This window comes from Mesocricetus auratus, unplaced genomic scaffold (assembly GCF_017639785.1).
Source record: "Mesocricetus auratus isolate SY011 unplaced genomic scaffold, BCM_Maur_2.0 Super-Scaffold_100003, whole genome shotgun sequence".
Classification (NCBI taxonomy): Eukaryota; Metazoa; Chordata; class Mammalia; order Rodentia; family Cricetidae; genus Mesocricetus; species Mesocricetus auratus.
Window position 1 is genome coordinate 104,131,871 of NW_024429188.1, and position 19,898 is coordinate 104,151,768.

Genomic DNA, 19,898 nt, shown 5'->3' on the forward strand with positions numbered 1-19,898 from the left:
GCAGCTGTGTAGCTGTCAAACATGGGTCTGGGAAAGCACTGGGGATTGGCACCAAAGAATGGGCATATGCAGAGACGTGTGCCAGTGAAAGCAAGGTTGCTGCCTCCACCTATCTGCTACCTGTTCCCTCCAGGTTCCAGGCAACTTTCCCAGACATCCTGATGAACTTGAAACCATAGAAATAGCATGGCTGGATATGGGTTTTCCTGGCCTGCAAAAGGGACAGGAGGAGAGAGAGCCCACCATCTGCTTCTCCTGCGCTATCCCACGGGACTTGGGATTAGTTTTACTATAGCTGGACATCCCACAGACTCAAATAAGCTACTGCCTTGGAAGCGAGCTAGTAGTTTGAGGATGTAACAAGGAGATGGGGAAATATTCTTAGTGTTCATGGACTATAGAGGAAAATTTTCAAAATTATTTATGGATGGACTTGAGAGCAGCGTTCTTCCTCTGGGCTGGAAGTGCTCATGATAGAAAATAGACTTTAATAATGTTTGTGGCATTCAAGAATTACTTTGCAGGCAATCTCCATGACAAGCCCACTGGTGGGATCTGATGGCAATTCTAGAGGGAGGGAAGAAAAATAGGGCTGTTGAAAGAAATTGGGGCTCAGAAAATGGAAGAAGACAGGCAAGATGACAGGATGATTGATACAGCATGTGGAGCTGAAGAGGGACTCCCAGGAGAGGATTCCATTAACCAGCCAGGGTGAGGCAGCCAGCAGCAGCCTGAAATCAAGGAGCAGTCAAGAAGCCATCATTCCCAGGTTGGCCACCAACACCCAGGAAAGAGCTCATTGGAAGTAATTGCAAGGAGGACTGAATCATCAGGCCAGTGCTGGCATGGCCTATATGACAAAGCAGTTTGCTTTGCATAGAATTAAATCTTCATTTCTAATTTCAGATATAAAATAGGAAGCATTTTTGGAAACATGGAATACTGTGCAGAACCAAAATATACACCCAAGCCTGATGCCTGGTAATAACCACTGGTAATAAATATTTACAGCCCTCGATTTTCCACTGTAAGCCATGCATGCTTTGAGTATTGTGAATGACTCTGGTGTGAGTATGGAGTGAAGATGTCTCTTTGGCATGCTGACTTCAGTTCCTTCAGATATGTATCAAGAAATGGGATTAGTGGGTCAATGGATCAGCACTAGTCCTATTTTCAACCTATGGAGGAGCCTCCCTACTGTTTCTCCTAATGGTGGTATCAATTTACTTTCCCACCAGTAACGTACAAGAATTTCCTTTCTCTACACTGGGCTGGTGAACAGTTCTTGATGATGTTCCAAACAAAATCAAATATATTATTTCCTGCCACCACCCTTCCTCCTCTAAATAGGTTTTCCCACCATTGGAATAATTAAACAAAAAGACAGTCACTCAACATTTTGAAAATGCCTCAAGGAGACATTGTTGTCCCATTGAGAACTAGTGCTCAATCCGTTGGCCTTTCTTCTTCTTGACAAGGCAAGATCTAGTCCCGCCTCAGGATCTTTCTACTGGAAAGTTCTACCTCTAGCCAACTGAATGGATCTCTCCCTTACATTGCTTAGCTCTCTGTGCAAAGAACTCTATTGCCCTTCCCTATCTTTCTAGCTAGAACAGTGTTCCTGGCTAGTCAAATTCTGACGTTGGATACTCCTCATTTTTTCTCATCATAATCTGATTCTTCCAACATATTCTTACCTTATATATCTATTTTCTTGCATAGTTTTTGCTCAGCTGATCCTGTAGATGCTAGTGACTTTTTGGAAATCACTACAAGAAGGACTTCTTATTATGATGACCTATTTCCATAGCTAGTAATTAATATCTGGGCTTTAGCAGGCACTCAATAAGTATCTGTTGTAAGAGTGTCTGGTTGTCAATACTCCTTCCTGTGTACTCCACCAGCGCTACTTCCCATCAAGATCAGAACAATGATGTGTTATTTTTCACCTTGGTAATGGAAGGGTAACAGTTGCTTTCTCTTCTCAGAGGCCTTTCATGTCATGAACAGGTACAAGCAACCAGCCTACTACTTGTCTACACCGTGCCTACATTTAGCTTTGCTTTTAATTCCTACCAGTGTTAAGTATTTATAAATCAGGAATCCAACATCCTATAAAATGATGTTACTGGTTGATTTTTGAAACGTTTCCCCTCTTTATAAGGAAAGGTCTTTTCTGTGTTTTACTTTAAAAATAATTTTTTCATATAATATATTTTGATCATATTCTTTCCCATCATGCAGCACCTTCAAGATCCTCCTTGTCTCTCTACCCTTCCAACTTTATGTTCTTTCTCTGTCAAAAAGAACAAAATGAAAATCAAAACAAAAAAATAAGACAAAATAAAAAAACTAAAACAAAGCACACACACAAAAACCATCGAGTTCATTTTGTGTTGGCCAAATAGTCCTGGGCATAGGTCTGCCCTGAAGTGTGGTTGATACTCCCAGTGTTACTCTATTGAAGAAAAGTGATTTTTCCCCTTGTCTAGCAGGTATCAATTGAAAATAGCCTCTTGGTTAAGGGTGGGACTTTGTGCTCATTTCCCCTTCTGGGATTTTGTCTGATTTGAAATTGTGGAGGTCTAGTGCATACTGTCACAGTCTCAGTGGGTTTATATATGCATCAGCCCATTAAGGTCTGAAAAATATCATTTCCTTAGGGTCAGCCACTACCTCTGACTCTTACAATCTGTCCACCTTAGGGAACAAGGTCTTAAGGGAGGCAGAGTAAAGAGAGGGTATGGAATAATATGGCATGAAATTAGAAAGGGAGACCACTTGAGAAGAAGAAAGGAGTACAGTGGAGGGCAGTGGGGAACAAAAATGAATTAGTAAAAAGTATTTTCGCAAGTGCGCGCGTGTGCGCACACATACACACACACACATTTGTGAAAATGTTGTTTATATGATGACTTAAAATTTTAATCAGAAAGGAAGAAAGGAAAGAAAGAAACAAAAATCCCAAGCTTTCTGGTCAGGCTAAATGTCCCTGTGATCTTGGTTACCTCTTTCATTCCCGTAATAGTTCAATGAAGCAAGCAAGCACAATTATCTTATCCCCATGTATGAGAAGAGATTGTTGCTGAAATGAGGAGATTAGATCTGTGTGATTAAACAATGGAGAAGCAAGGGGTAGGGGTTACCAGAGTGGGAGTAGATAGAGTAGCTGGAGTATGCATGCAAATTAATTATAGGGGATCAAGACAAGCATAACCTAACATTTGATGGAAAGAGCAATGAGGAGAGGAAATGAGAAAGATAGAAATCAGATGTTGAATCAACCCAAGAATAGAACAAATTAAAGCACAATTTAAAGCAAGTTACACATATTCAGTAAGTCACCTTGCTCAATTTCTCCTTTCAGGTCTCCAGTTAAATGTCATCCTAATAGTTGGATCACCCCAAAACACCCTAAATAAAATCAGACTTTCCCACTGTCGTGTCACGTTCCCAATAGCATGCCTGTTCTTTGTAGCAGCACGGACCCGGCCATTGTATACCTATACGCTTTCTATTTATTGTTCTGTCTCTACCCATGCAGACTTACCACTGGGATGTCAGAACAGTACTCCCTATCTAATATTTCCTTAGTAAGTGTTGACTGAATGAATGAAAGTCCCAGAGCATGACTGGCCATATGACATAAGGCCTCCAAAGGGACCTCTGCTTGGTATCAGGCATGAAAATAGGAAAACCTCAATCCTTCTACCATACTAAGTTATGACATGATCCCAGGAAACATATGGAAGTAGAAATATTTGAGGAAGAGTGACTTCTGTTTTTAATTTCAATGCTCTTTGATAGAAATATTAATAGTAAAGAAATATTAATGTTAACATGTTATTTTTTTCAGACATACTCCTGTTTTCTTTTTCTCTATCACTCTACAATGCATTAAAAAACACAGAAAGACCTGGCACTTGAATCCTGTGAACTTCACCTACTTTTGATCATAAAAAACCCTGCAGGGTTTATTAGAGGCCAAACTAAATTTTGTATGGTACCTATCTCCTGCTCTGTTAGGAAATCATAGAAATAACAGGGCAGTTTATCAGTGAAAACAGATTTACCCCTCTGACTCCAAAACACAATGTTCTAAACTAAATAAAACTAACTAAATGAGAGATACCCCATTTACTGAACAACTATTATTTATCATGATTCTGTTGTCTCCTTACAACCACCATACTAAGTAAGTGATGTTCTGATCATCATTCTGTAGGAATAACTGAAGCCCCAACAGGTTTCTTCATCACCTAGTACCACAGAGACAGTGAGTGGAAGATACTATCATTTTTCTATTATTCCTTGTTCATGTAGGAAGGGTCAGGGTAAAAAATAGGCAATCCTACCCTCAAGCCTTCTGCAAGCCTGGGTACACAGTATGGAGTGATATCAAACTTGACACCTCTATGGAGATGGAATCATGTCCTACCCTACAGAAATGTCAGCAAACTTTATATATACCCCACCTTGGTCAGTGGCATCAATGTACTAAGAAAGAAATGTCCCGCTCCAAATGGCTGTCTAACTTTGTCTTTTTATGATAAGAAACAATGAGTCTGGAGTGCTGATTTCTCTGCATGAATACTTTCTGAATGGCTCTTGGCTTTATTCTGTTCCCAATTCTTCCATGAGATGGGTTTGAGTTGATTTTAAATGTGACTTTTTGTTATAGCTTACTGTTATTGTGTTGAAGCTTCTAAAAGACATGGAGTAAGTCATGGTAATCTTGTACACCCCCTAAGTAACCTTTGGCTTTGAAACCAGGCCAATCATACCTTTACCTCCATGATATAATTGAGTAGACAGTTCCCAGAGTTTCAGGTGGTACATGACCTGCAATAGACACTCAATATACATGTCTTCGCTTCCTGGAATTTGGTTCTGTTAATAGCAAAATACTGGCTCTTCTCTGGCTTTGATTTTATTCCCTATCCACATATCTAATCCTCTTTTCATTATTTTATACAATAATTTGCATCCCATCCAGCATCAGAGAGACTTTCCTCTTTTTAATTTTTTTTAACCAGGAGCTCTGTAATCTGAGCTCAGTGTATACACAGCTACTTTCCTTAGCTTCTTGACACAACAGTGCCCCTCTGAATTCAACAGATATTACAAAAATGCTCATGTTACAGATGAGTGTACATCTTGTGGGATGGCAATACTTTTCCCAAAGTTAGAGCATAAGTTAAGTATCAGATCTGGAATTCACACCTAGGCTTTTTAATGTCTAGTTCAGAATACGCTCCACCTAGAACATGTTGGAGGAACAAAAGATCCTGGGAACAAAATTGCTTCTGCACCCAAATCCAGCTTCCAATACACAATGCCTCACAGGAATGGATCAATGGAGAAAAGTGATACATCCTTCATTAGGTCTTTTGGGGCCAGGGCCCAATTTGCTAACTATAACAACAAATAGGGAATGTTCCACATCTTCCATGTAGAGGTGTATTGATGTTCTTACCATGGATCTTACCAGAGTTGAAATTTCCTGGACAAGACTGTGAGCATCTGCAATAACACCCACTGAATGCCAAACTAAGTCTTTTAGAGATACTCCTTCCCTTCCATTCTGGATTTCCTTTGCTTCATCTGAAAATTGTGGAATTTATTCACTTTTTTTTGGCAACATGTGCTACACTCAACCTATGGTGATCCAAGAAAGTGTCACTCTGACCCAGCTAATGACTCAGAATCCTTCCCCTCGATTTTTTAAAATGCCTGAATATGCAGAAAGCTGTCCTGTGTTCAGAGACTGGAAGACTTGATATCATTTAGTTGGAATGCTGGAATACTACTCAAAATGATCAACAGATTCAGTGCAACACCTATAAAAATCACAATAGCCTTTTTTTTAAGAAATGGAAAGGTTTGTCCTAAAATTAACTTTGAATTTCTAGGAACCCTGATTAACAAGAAGAACAAATAAATGGGGAAATAATAATCCTTGTGAAAACTGGAAGATCCAAGTTTTGAAAGACACTACAAGAGTGTACTAATCAAAGAAGTATGGACATGCCTTTAATCCCAGCATCTAGAAGACAGAGGCAGGTGGCTCTCTGTGAGCTCAAGGCCAGCCTGGTCTACAGAGTAAGTTCCAGGACATCCAGGGCTATGCATGAAGGAGACCTTGTCTCAAAATAAGAAGAGGGGAGGAGGAGGAAGAGGAAAGAAAAGGAAAGGAAGGAAGGAAGGAGGAAGGGAGGGGAGACGGTAGGTAGGGAGGAAGGAAGGAAGGAAGGAAGGAAGGAAGGAAGGAAGGAAGGAAGGAAGGAAGGAAAGGGGCTGACCCAAGCACAGACAAGTAAATCAATGAACTAAAATGGAAAGTTCAGAAATAAACCCATGTTATGCACCTATCATCGGTTGATTTTTTAATAGTACATTAAGACTCTTCCATGGGGGAAAAAATAAGTTTGCAGAACTAATGGTGAAATGTCACTCCCAAATCACTAATGTGACTAGAGAGTATTTGTCTGTTTGTTTGTTAAAGAACAGGTACTTGTGAGGATGTGGAGAAACTGGAATGCTTCTAATATTGCTGTTGGGAATGTACATGTAAATCAGCTTGTTATTTCCTCAAAATGTTAAACAGATTTGCTATATCCCTATTAATTCCACTGTGAGGTATATATCCCAAGGCACAGAGAACAGACACTCCACACATGTTCACAGGGGCTGTAATCACAGGAAGCAGACGTTGAAAGCAATGCAGATGGCTACGGGCCAATGAACAGGTAAAATGTGTTGCACCCATGTAATGGACTATACCTAGGTAATACAAAAAATGAACTGATGACATATGTTAGAGCATGAATGAACCTTAAATATTATTCCAAGGAGATGAAGGCAGGTACCCATGGGTCACACATTATGTCATTGTATTTAAATGTACTATCCAGATTATGTAGCTCTATCATGTGTAAAGCATACTAGTGTTTACCAGGGGCCGGCAGTAAGGATGGAAGGAGCATATAGATTCTTTGTTACATATAAGGTCTCCATTTAGAATGGTGAAATATTTGAGGGCTAGGTATAAGTGATGATTGTACATAACTCTGAATATATTAAATGATACTAAACTGAGCACTTTAAAATAATAAATTCTATGTTACATGAATTTAAAATCACCATAAAATAGGCCTTTTGCAAAGCATCAGTGATGCTTGTAATCTGTTGCAGAGACCACACACTGTCTCTGGATTTTCATACTTGTTTAACAGACTTGTTAGATTTTTTATGACCTGAGTTTCCTGCCAGGAGGTATTTTTGAACCAGGACAGAATGTAACAGCTACTGTTCAATGCAGACTTATCCAGACAGGAATGCGCTCCCTTCAAAGTGACCACATGGCTTCTCCAGACTCACCATCACTGCAGCAGCCTGTGAGTAACAGAGCTAAACCTCCATCCCATTCTTGCATGAACAACTTCCAGGGTTTCCAGATGTCCTTGCCAGAAAGGTCACTTTGCTACTCACTTTGCAGTTTATGGCCCTGAAGATATCCTCCCCTTATGCCTTGGAACCAGAGTCCAGAACATTCTGTCCTCAATCACAAGGTCTCAGATGAGCCTTTTTATGTCAGTAGAATCAGAGGTTTGCAAATGATCATAACATGTTGAAGATGAGAAATCAGATCGCGGCTTTGGTGAAGGATAATGTTTATTACGTACTAAAGAGCACTCAAGGAGATGGCAGCTAATACAGAAGTTGTATGAACATGTGCACCATTAAAAATTGTAATTACGCTGACTCCCTAAGCATCAATAATGAAACCCAGTGCAGTTGTTTGCTGGAGAGCAGGATTGCAATGGCACATTATCAAGAGATCGATGATATCATTTGCAATGTCAGGCAAAGCACCAGTGTTGACCATGACCTTTGGAGCAGGAGGGACCATGGGACTCACCTGCTTATGTTAGAGCATTCACAATAGCAGATAAAAAACAATGATAGTAAAGGAAAAGAAAATATGCTTCAAGAGCCCCAAAACAATTTTTAAAGAGTACACACACAAACAAATAGCAATCTTTATTGTAAACCAACTTTCATGGAGGGTTTGCACACTCCAACACTCCACTGAGATCTCTAGAAGAATTACCTTTTGAAGTCTCCCAAGTCTGTAAAGTAACTGTTAGTATCAATCTGCAGTCATAGATGGGAAACTGGGACTCAGTTAAGTCATCCACCTGTGTTATTTCGCTCACTGTTAATTCCAAGACAGATAAGTAGGGACCTCCTTCAAAATCTTCCTCAAGGAGAAGTTGGGAGAAACAAAGGAAATCAACCTTCTCTGATGCAATAAATACTGTTTAATCCTCATCACATCCCTAGAGAGATGAGCACTGACACCACCCCCACTGGCTGGAGATGCCCCAGTCTATCAATGGCTGCTGCCCAGGGGGATGGCTTCTCTTTAGCTGTGAAAGTTTTCTGGCCTTAGAAACACAATTTTCTAGGTGGGACTGATGAATTGGTGGTGAATGGCATTCTCTGCTCCTCAGAGAACCTAGGTTTGGTTTCCAGCACCTGGGAAGCAGCTTCCAAAAACCTGTAACTGGAGTTCCAGGGGATCTGGCCTCTGAGAACTACTGCATACATTTGATACAAATAAAACTAACAAAGGCATGCACGTAGTCATAAAAACAATAAATAAATCTTTAAAAAGAAACAATTTGCCAAGCCTTATTGGGGGTCTGTAGACTGCCATAGACTGGTGTCCACTAGCCTTTCCTGGTGTCAGGCTCTGGAATTGAGAATGTTGCATTGTTGGGCTGTAGAGATGGCTCAGCAGTTAAAGGCTAGGCTCACAACCAAAAATATAAGAGAATGTTGTATTGCATGCTTGGGTCTTAGCATGTCTGAAGCCCCATTTCTTTTTTTATTTTCTTATTTAAATTAGAAACAAGCTTGTTTCACATGTCAATCCCAGCTCCCTCTCCCTCTCCTCCTCCTCCGTCCCCCACCAACACCCCCAACACCCCACCCAATCCCCACTTCATTCCTCAGGGAGGGTGAGGCCCTCCATGGGGAATCTCCAAAGTCTGTCATGTCATCCAGGATAGGGCTTAGGCCCTCCCCCATGTGTCCAGGGTAAGAGTGCATCTCTCATTGTGGGATGGGTACCCAAAATTCATTCATATGCCAGGGATAAATACTGATCTACTACCCAAGGCCACACAGATTCCCTAGGTCTCCTCACTGACACCCATGTTCAGGGTGTCTGAATCAGTCCCATGCTGACCTCTCAGCCATCAGTCTGGGGTTCATGAGCTCCCCTTTGTTCAGTTCAGCTGTTTCTGTGGGTTTCACAGCCTGGTCTTCATCCCTTTGCTCATCACTCCTCCCTCTCTGCCACTGGGTTCCAGGAGTTCAGTTCAGTGTTTAGCTGTGAGTGTCTGCCTCTACTTCCATCAGCCACTGGATGAAGGCTCTAGGATGTCATATAAGGTAGTTATCAATCTTATTATCTGGGGAGGGCATTTAAGATAGCCTCTACACTATTGCTTAGTTTGCCAGTTGGTGTCATCCTTGTAGATCTCTGGAAATCACACTAGTGCCAGATGTCTCCTCAAACTTATAATGACTCCCTCTTTTACGGTATCTCTCATCCTGCTCTCCTCTGTTCTTCCCCTGACTCAACCTTCCTGCTCCCCAATGTCCTCCTCTCCCCTCCTCTTCTCCCCCTCTCTTTCTCCTTGCAGCCTCTCCCCTCCCACCATGCTCCCAATCTGCTCAGGAGATCATGACCATCCCCCTTCTCTGGGGTACCATGCATATCTCTCTTAGCGTCCTTCCTGTTTCCCCGACACTCTGACAGTGGGATTGTAGGCTGGCACTCCCCTGATGCATGTCTAAAATTCATATATGAGTGAGTACATACCATGTTTGGTTTTTTATGACTGGATTGCCTCACTCAGGATTGTTTCTTCTAGTGCCATTATTTGCCTGCAAATTGCAAGATTCCATTGCCCCCACCCCCCGCCGCTGAATAGTACTCCATTGTATAAATGTACCACATTTTCTCCAGCCATTCTTCAGTTGAGGGGCATCTAGGTTGCATCTAGGTTCTGGCTATTACAAATAATCTGAAGCCCATTTCTTAGACACAACTGCCCTCCAAAAGTGTACTGAAGGTTACCAAGGGTGTGGAGAGTATGCTCCTTTGGCTATTTTGTTGCAACAAACTTTGATACTGTGGGACACAAACAAAGAGCTTTGAGAAGGTTCTAGTTACTGAGAGGTCAGGGCTGGTTAGAGAAAGAAACGTTCTGAAATTGAAGATGGGCTTAAATGGATCATTCATCACCACATTCATTTGTCCATTCCTTCATCTTTTTAGTTACTCAAACAGTCATGTGAAACACTCTAGCCCTCCTGCTTCCTGCCATATGGTTGGGCAGTGAATAGGAAAGGGGACCTATTAGGCAGCAGCAAATAAGGTCATTGAGCAACCCAATCTTCCATTTTCTTACAGGCTGGGGCAGGCCCTAATCCATCCCTCCCAGCCCTGAGCAACAGTTGCTACCTCATGCTTGCATTTACTTTGCCCAGGCTTGCCAAAGGAGGGTTTTGAGACCCAGAGAAGTCAAGTGACCTACCCAGAGTCACAGACCTAGTAAGCCATAGAGACAGGGTTCCAAATACATCCTGGCTCTTCAGAGTCAATGTTCAGAAATGGATGTGCTCTCTCTCTCCAGGGAATGAAGATACCTTGCTGCCTTTGTTATTGCCCTTACCGCCTTGGAGATGGTTTTGTGAGTCAGAGCCCAGGGTACTGCTCTGAGTGGGGTCAGTGGACAGGACCCAGTTATCCGGAGAGACTGTCTGATTTGAGTGAAAGCTGCTGGGGCAGGGACTGGGTGAGTGAGGAGTGGTTAGACAGTTTAAGCTGAAAATTGCCAGCTTCATAACTGCATCAGTAAGTGGAACTGGGGGGAACAGGAAGGGTGAATTAGATACAATTGTTATTCATCTTCCCTATTTTTTCACTTTCGCCCTAAGAGGGCAATTAAGGAAACAAATGGTTTGTGGAGATTAGCTGACTGGTAGCTTTGCATATTAATATAATGACACTTGGCTATACCAGGCTGACTTTCTATTTAAGGTAGCTTTGTCCTTTCAGGCTGAAGAGCTGATTTCAGAGAATGAGGTCCATGAAGAATAAAAATGAAACAAAACCAGTCTGCCCTCCATTGCCACCTCTCTCGTGGTCCCCACAGGAGAAAGAAGAATGTGTGTAAAAAACAAAGGGCTCTACTGTCTTCTGCTGTGATGCTCAGAATTCCCCGAGCCCCAAGCCAGCAGGGGTGGGCACCATCCGTTCCCGGGATCATCTGCAACTGCATTTAGCCCACATCTGCTGAGCGCTGTGCTTACCAGACACTGATGACAGGCAAGGTGCACACTGCTGTTTTAACACACTGCGTGTCTCACATAGGAGGGGGCAACGACACATGGTGGAGGCTATGCTTTCTGGAACACCAGGGAATTGTTTAAGACTGGATAGAAATGTAAGTTAAAAGACTCAATAAGAATCAGACATTCGTGATGGAGCCATTTCTTTTCTGAAGAGCAGCAGGCCAGTGTGTAGAGAACTCTGGGGTACCCAGCCATGGTGTCAGGGTGTGGAGAGCTCTGGGGTACCCACACTGATCCCGTAAAAAGCCTGACCATTCTGACACTGCTATCTTCATGGGCTGTCTAGGATCTGTGGCTTGGCAACTGAACAAAATCTAAAAATAGAAACTGAATCTTGCATCAGTTACCCCTCTACTGGCAATCCTTTTCAGTTTGGAAAGTGTCTACAGACATGAATCATTGAGTCAAGCTGACCTGATCCACAATCATACCTGTACCTTTGCTAAGGATGAATGATAAGCTGGATGACTTGGAGAAGTCCCTTTACCTCGCAGAGCTTCTGTTGGCTCCGTTTCCTTACATGTATAGAAGGATATATAACTAGTACCTACTTTATAAGGCTTTTGGGAGGATTTGGTGAGACCCCATTTGTACAATGAATGTCCAAAAGCAGAGTACTTTTTTGTTCTGAAGAATCTGTTGTATCCCATACTGGCCTTGAACTGTCTGTGTAGCTGAGGGTGACCTCTAATTTCTGCTCCTCCTACTTCTCCCTTTCAGGTGTTAGGATTATATAGACATATGCCACCACGCTCAAGCCCAGGGCTCTGAGCAAGCGAGGTGCCCACTCCACCATCTAAACTGTACCTCTAGCCCTGAAGTACTTTTAAGACGCAGATTATATTTGCTCAAACTTTCATGTCTCTTCCACAGGACTGATGTAAAATTTTGAGGCCAAAGTTTACAAGTGTATGTCACCTTTGTTCCTGGCTTTTTCCATCCATGAATTCCTGGGATTCATAATATGACCAGTTGGCACAAAAAACAAAAACAAAAAACTTCTGTGCATAAAACCCCCAGCCTGTATTTCTATAACTCACTTCAGATAGTAGGAAGGGAAGCAATAATTCACAAAGCCTGGCTATGTATAAAATCTTACTGAGGGTTTGGGAGAGTTGTAGAAAAGTAAACAGTTTACAACTGAGACTCACTACAAGTCCCTTGGCAGTTCTCCCACGCCACCCACTTGCCGTTTGCAGTGCTCCCCCCTGTCTTACCAAGGAGCCAGGTTTCCAACTATCTGGTACCCAACAGATTGACCCTCTCTAGCCCTTAACTCTCAGCCTTGGCTTTATTTTAAGCAAAGCCAGAGTCTGACTGGGCCATGTAGCTGAACTAGTAGAATCACTTTGTTAAGTTGTAGGCAATTTGTCTTCCACCTCCCTTATTTTATAAACAAGAAGGTGATCTGTCTTTTTACTAGCACACATGAAGCACTTTGCTCACAACCTTATCCACACTAACCACACAATAAAGCCACAACTGTCATTAATGCAGATCTTTTGATGTTCTGGACTGACATGAACATACATCAGTGGACGCGTTATAGCTATTCCAGTACAAGTGTCAAAGAAAGCCATCTCTAGAAGAGACCTTAGAGATACAGTGTTTCTCAAAGCATGTTTCTTGGAACACTATTCTCTCCATCTGTCTATAAAGCAGACAAGAAACAAAGGATCTCTGCTCAATCATATAATGGCATGCTGCATATAGCCCACTCTTGGGAACATGAAATTCACATCAGACCATCAAAGGTTCTGAGAAGACCTGCAAAAATATAATTATCTAGCTTGGGTTAGCCTTGTGATTTCCAATCATATTTCCCCATAAAATACTCAGTGTTCACCAAACAAACCTTGCAATTAATATGCCATGACATTGACTTTGGACTATATTAACCTAGATCTAAGCCATCATTTCATAAATTATTAAAGAGACATGGATATGGACCAAAGACCTCCTGCTAACAAGTGCTTTCTGAGTCAGAAGCAGCAAGCAGAATGGAGACTTTGAAGAATGTCAGAGCTTTGAAGATGCCCAATGGTCTTCTTGTGCTATTCATCAACTTCATTTCATATGACTTAATGGCTTTTGTTGAAAAGGAGCAAATAAGAAGTCTATTCCCCTCTTTATTGCTCCTGCATGTTCCCTTTTTGCTGTTCTGGTTTCTGTGATTACTCCAGGTTATGTACTCACATCTGATGATTTGGAGCTGGGAATCACAAATGAGAGAGAATATGTGGTATTTGTCCTTTTGAGTCTGGGTTGCATCACACAATATAATATTTCTACTTCTATCCATTTACCTGAAAATTTCATGATTTCTTTTAAAGGGGAGGGGAAAATGATATAATTATATTTAAATTTTAAAAATTAAGAAATTTCCCAAACCAGATTACCTATAAATAAAATAAGCATTAAATCAAGAAAGATAGACTGATGATAGATAGATAGAAAATAGAGAGAGATTATAGAAAGGAAGAAAGAAAGAAAAAAGAAAGAAAGAAAAAGAATCAGGAAGTCATACTAGTCAGGTTTCAAATCCTACTATCAGACTAAAATTGCTCTTAGCTATGTCACCAATTACCCAAATGTCTTAAAAACTCAAGGATTATGTCTCCTTCCTCAGCGTCCATGATATAATGGCAGCATGCAGCATAATTGACCATTGCCTTTTTGTGGAAATATTTTCATTTCCTCATTTCCCATGACATGGGGCTTTTCTAGATCCCCTCCTTCCCTGGCCAGGATTTGTTGTCGTTCTTCTTTATTGCTGTTATTTGCCTAGTATCTTTTTTGAACAAACTACGTAAAGATTTCTCTCTTTATCTTAGAGCCCCTGAAGCATGATTTTGGTGGTCAGCTTGTAGATGGACATAGATTTCTTTATCTCAAAATGGAAATCTCTGGATCTCAGCTGATGGGCTATATATCTGTGTTGGGGTATTCCTTCAACACTCCAGCAAGCACTTACCCCCCTGTCTTGGCTTTCACTTCCTGCTTGCTAAAGGTTCAAAGTGAGGTAGAGGGTAGGTGGGATGTCAGTGAGAGTGGGGTTGAGAGGGTAGGGTATTTCCCAAGTATTTGCACAACCTTTTACATGTACGCAGTCATGTACCTGTATGTACATGGCCTTCTGGGTTCCCACGTGTCTGCTGAGCCATTTCAAGGACTCAGGTGGATATTTGACTTCTGGTGAGTCTACTGTATGCCTTCAAGAAGCTGTTTGGTCAATCATTCACTGCTGGTGACTGTTTTTGTCAAATGCTTATGGGAACAAGACTGCTCTGAGCCAACGTCTTTTTTCTTAGTTTTTGTAATAACCTCCTATTTTCCTTTGACTTCATTCTTGTTCCCCTAGAATTTATACAAACAGAAGATCTTTTTAAAGCTATTCAATTAACATTGTACTACTGGTTAAACTCTCAAGCACCTTTCGTTCTGAGAAAATCCACCTTCTCTTCATGGTATCCCAGGTTCTACATGATGTGGCCCCTGCCTTCACATTGATGTCAATTCATGTTTGCCCCCTGTTCGAGCCTAGATTAATAATTGTATTGATTTTTTCTATGGTGACTACCTCATGTCAGGGTTCTCAGATTTTTGCCACTGGTAGCATTAAAAGTTCTACATCTCTCATTGTTGGAGGAGTTGTGACACGGCAGGTGGGCTTTGAGATTTCAAAAACCCATACCCTTCCCAGTTAGCTTTTTCTTTCTCTCTCTGCCTCATTCTTGTAGATCAGATGTAAGCTCTCAGCTGTTGTTCCCACGCCATGCCTGCCCACCTGCTGCTATGCTCCCTGCCATGCCAGCCATGGACTAACCCTCTGAAAGTATAAGCAAACCTTCAACAAACTCTAAGTTTAAAAAAATCACCACATCTCCACTCTCTATCAGTCCCAGGCAGACCAGGACAGCTGACTACCCTAAGCCATGCACACTGTGACCTCTAATTACAATATTGTTCTCTTCATTTTTCCTACATTTGGTTTATTTTTCCCTTCATCTAAGTTTCTACATTCTTTTTTGAGAGGGGTCTTCCATGAATACACAATTAACATTAGAGTAATCCTATCTTATTCTACAATTTTCCACTTGTTACTTTTGTGCATTATGTACTAATTTGTAAATTTTAAATGTATCTCACTTCATGCCTTCTCTACTATACTGTAAAGTTCTTGGCACCTTATTCATTAGCATGTTGATAGCAGCCACATAACACATGAGTCATCCAGAAGCTCAGTTACATACTTGTTAAATGAACAAATGAAATAATGCATGCTAAACCACCATAGGTTGACCTCCATTTGTAAAACATCTAAGAATTTACCAAACTCGGGGTCCTACCACACGTGTCATAATGTTGAGCAAGTATTGGGCTAACCCCTTCAGTGCTATTATGAAAATTATAGCTTATGCAGGTTCAGATTATATAACTGGAAGCCATAGGCCTGACTTTGAGGAGAAAGTTGCATGCAAAGTCTGAGTAAAGGTGACAAAAAAGGATCCAAGTGTCTCAGGGGATGGAGTATCTGTATCTGGTGATAAAGGGGGTTCCTTTGTGAATAGTTTTTTAAAAATTAACTGAAAGGCTAGATGTGGTAACACACCTCTGTAATCCCAGCCTTGGAAGGGGGAAGCATGAAGATCTATAGCACAAAGCTATCTTTGGCTATATAGCAAATTTGAGATCATCCTCAGTTAATGAGATCCTGTCTCAAAAAAAAAACAAAATTCAAGAAAGCCAGTAACAGAGAGGGAGGACTGAAGACCAAAGGGATTAAGACTGGGCTGGTTTAACCCCCAGAAACAGCTGACCTGACAAGGGTTAACTCTTGAATCCCAGAATGATGCCTGGGAATCCAGCATGGGACTGATCAAGACCCCCTGACTGGGGGTGTCAGTGAGGAGGCCTAGGTAATCTATTGAGCCTTGGGCAGTAGATCAGTATTCATCCCGAGTATACACATGGACTTTGGACTCCCATCCAACAATGTGAGATGCACTCTCACCCTGAACTCTTGGGGGAGGGTCTGGGCCCTGCCCTGGATGAAATGACAGACTGTGGACACCTCCATGGAGGCCCTCACCCTCCCTGGGAAAATGAGGGGATAATGGGGGGTTGGGGGAGGGCACGGGAGGAGGGGAGGGAAAGGGAGAGGGACCTGGAACTGACTTGTGAAGCAACCTTGTTTCTAATCTAAATTTAAACTTAAAAATAAATAATAAAATAAAATTTGCCACACACACACCCAGAGAGAGAGAGAGACAGAGACAGAGACAGAGATAGAGAAAGAGAGAGAAAGAGAGGAAGGGAGGAAGAGAGAGAGAGAGAGAGAGAGAGAGAGAGAGAGAGAGAGAGAGAGAAGCAATAAAGGGCAACAGGCCCAATTACCTGTATTCATGGCATCATGAAAACATATTCTAAAACTGCATAGGCTTGGGTTTGCATTTTGCTCTGCCTTTTATTGTCTATGTGAACTTTTGAGAAGAGCTTCTACTTTCTCATCTGTAACAGTGAAAGGATTATTACTAGGTCAACGTGAGTATTAAATAAGGCAGTGAATATACCATTCTCTTATTACACAGCAGATTTTAAATAGTCACTACTGCTGATACATAATATCTTTCATATAATTAGAAAAGATTTTGTGAAAGGAAGACCAGCAAGAGTGAAAAAAGGAGAGGGAGAAAGAGTTCAAAGATTGAATATAGTCAAAATATATGACGCCATTGAAATAAATTATCTTTATGAAACATAACATTAGCTATAATGAATTCATGCTAATAGTTAACTGCATATATAGTTAAATTTCTTAGGTGAACCAAAAATGGGTTTCAAACATAGTTTTACAAATGCAGCCTCTTTCCTGGCATCAGCTTTACATACTGGGTTTTTATCAAAAGATGAAATTGGAAAGGTTCATACCTAGTACAGTTGGTCATGTCCCATGCAAACCTGGTAATGGTGTAGAGTGACGAGCAAGATGATTCACTTGTCCATATAGAGACCTCATCTCCTGTGAAACAGCAGGTGTGGGGTGTGGTGTTGAATAAGTAAAGTCCCCTAGAGCTGTGCTTCTGCTAAATGCTGTAGAAGCAGCTTGTTACAGGCTTGACCTCAAGAAGGCCATGAGGGCTATGATATGTGGTCTCTCTGTGAGAAATCAGGTGACCAAAGCCAGTCTTCACAGGAGGAAGGTGCAACCCAGGACTCTGAGGTATCTTAGATAGTGCCTAGGTGGACTGAGTGGGCAGCAGGAGCATGTCAGGCCTGGAGGAGGCTGAGGCCAAGGACCAGAGAGACTCAGTACATAACTGAAGCAGTTCTATGTGTCACCACTTCGATTCCTACCATGGAAGACATCTGAACCTAAGGAAAACAGTTTAATTCAATAGCCTTGGAAACTACCTTGAACAGGAAAGAAAGCTATTGGCTTAGGTTATGTTCTGGTTGTGAATGTCTGCAGGTACATATTGTCTATGTAGTAGTAAAGTTAACAGTAGTAGAACCAATGGTGACAAGAGAAATGATAGTTGCTGAACCCATATATTTGTGGGCCCTGTACTAAGGCCTATGTAGGCCTCCTTGCTTCAGTATTCTAACAACTCTATCAAACAGGAGGGAATTGAGATCAGAAGATCTTATGAGCTAACTGTGGTTATCTATAGCTGTCAACTGATACAGCTCAGAGTTATCTGAGGGAACCTCAGTTGGAGGTTATATAGATCAGAGTGGCTTGCTAGTATATCTGTGGGGTCATTTTTATTGCTAATTAATATAGGAGATCATGGTGAGCAGTAGTACATCACTAAGTAGGTGGGCCTGGGATGTATGAAAATAATAGCTACCTGAGCAAGACAGATGGAATAATCCAGTAAAAGGTGTTGCTGCATGGTTTCTGATATGATTACGGCATCCAGATTCCTACCTGAAGTTCCTACTCTGACCTCCCTCAGTAATGGATTGTAACTAAGATGAAATGAACCCTTTCGTCCCTAACTTGGTTTTGGTCAGTGTTTTATCATGGCAACAGAAAATAAACTAGAACAAAAGAGGTGAAGTAGATGTTGTCAAAAAATGAAACCTACATGCAAACTGATATGCTGTGGAATAATTCTTCTGTACACTGAAACTGTGCTGCTCTCATTGTTAATGAAAAGCTGATTGGCCGATAGCTAGTCAGGATTTTCAGGGCACAGAGAGTACTGGGAAGAAAAAGGTTGGAGTCTCAAGAGCTGTGAGAGATGCAGAGGGAAGCGAGATGAATGTGCCATGTTAAAATGTACCATCACATGCAGAGGGTAGGTAAGAAGTGTGGGTCAGTTTAAAATGCAAGTGGTAGCTAGTAACAAGCCTGAGCTATCAGGTGGGCATTTGTAATTAGTAAGTCTCTAAGTGGATATTTGAGAGCTGCCAGGACACAGAGAAACTCTGCCTACACTAATGCCTTTATGACACAAGGTTCTCTAACCCAAAAGCAGGCATGAATCTTGGTCTTCCAAAGTCCTAGACTTTTAGACATTTTCAGGCAAAATACCCAGAGCCTTTGGTCAGCCCTACACAGTTTCAGGTATCAGCCCTTGGAAGCCCAGTTTAAAAGATCCATTTGACTTTTTTGTTTACCTCACAAAACCTACTCACTATAGCACTGCATAAAATTGAACTAGGGCTTAACACAGCACCTGGCATGCAATACTGTCACTGAAGTTATTCTTAAGCCTGCTTCACTTGGATAAAATTGGGTTAACGGAACTAGTGCTATTAATTTCAGAGGCCTACTGAAAGAGAAAATGAAATAGTAAATATGGAGGACTTTGCACACTGGGAAGTTTAGTAGAGCGTATTGTGCTATTGTCATTAATGAATGGATTTGTTCCTACAAGCATTTGTTCTTAGTGCTTATAATAGCCTAGGGCAGACAGAAAGGTGAGAAGACAGAGGCTTTGCCATTCTATGGTGACAATCTCCTTGGTGATCTTAATTTTCCTTTGCGTACCCGAGGGCAGATATTTTTACTACCATGTCACAGATAAAGTTAAGTAATTTGTCTCAAATCATGTAGTAAGGCAGAATTAATAATAGGTTATGGTTTGACTCTAAAATGTCCCCCATGGTTTTATGTTTTGAGTGCTATTTTCAAGGCTGTAGAACCTGTAGGAAGTGTTGCCTGGCTGGCAGAAGTGGGTTATAGTGGCAGGTCTTTGAAAGTTATACTGGCTTCCTGGTTTGCCATCGCATAAGTAAGTTTCTACCTCACTTTCTTCTCATACACTGATAGACTTCTTGCCTACTGCCATGTTTTCTGCACTGTGATGAACCAAAGTCCCTCTGAAAACTCTAGCCAAAATAAGCCGTTCCTCCATTAAGTTCTTTCCGGTAGATATTTTAGTCATCGTGGCAAGTAAAGTATACAGTTTCTGTGTGACCCTGGATGAGATATTTAATGAATTCATGGTAAG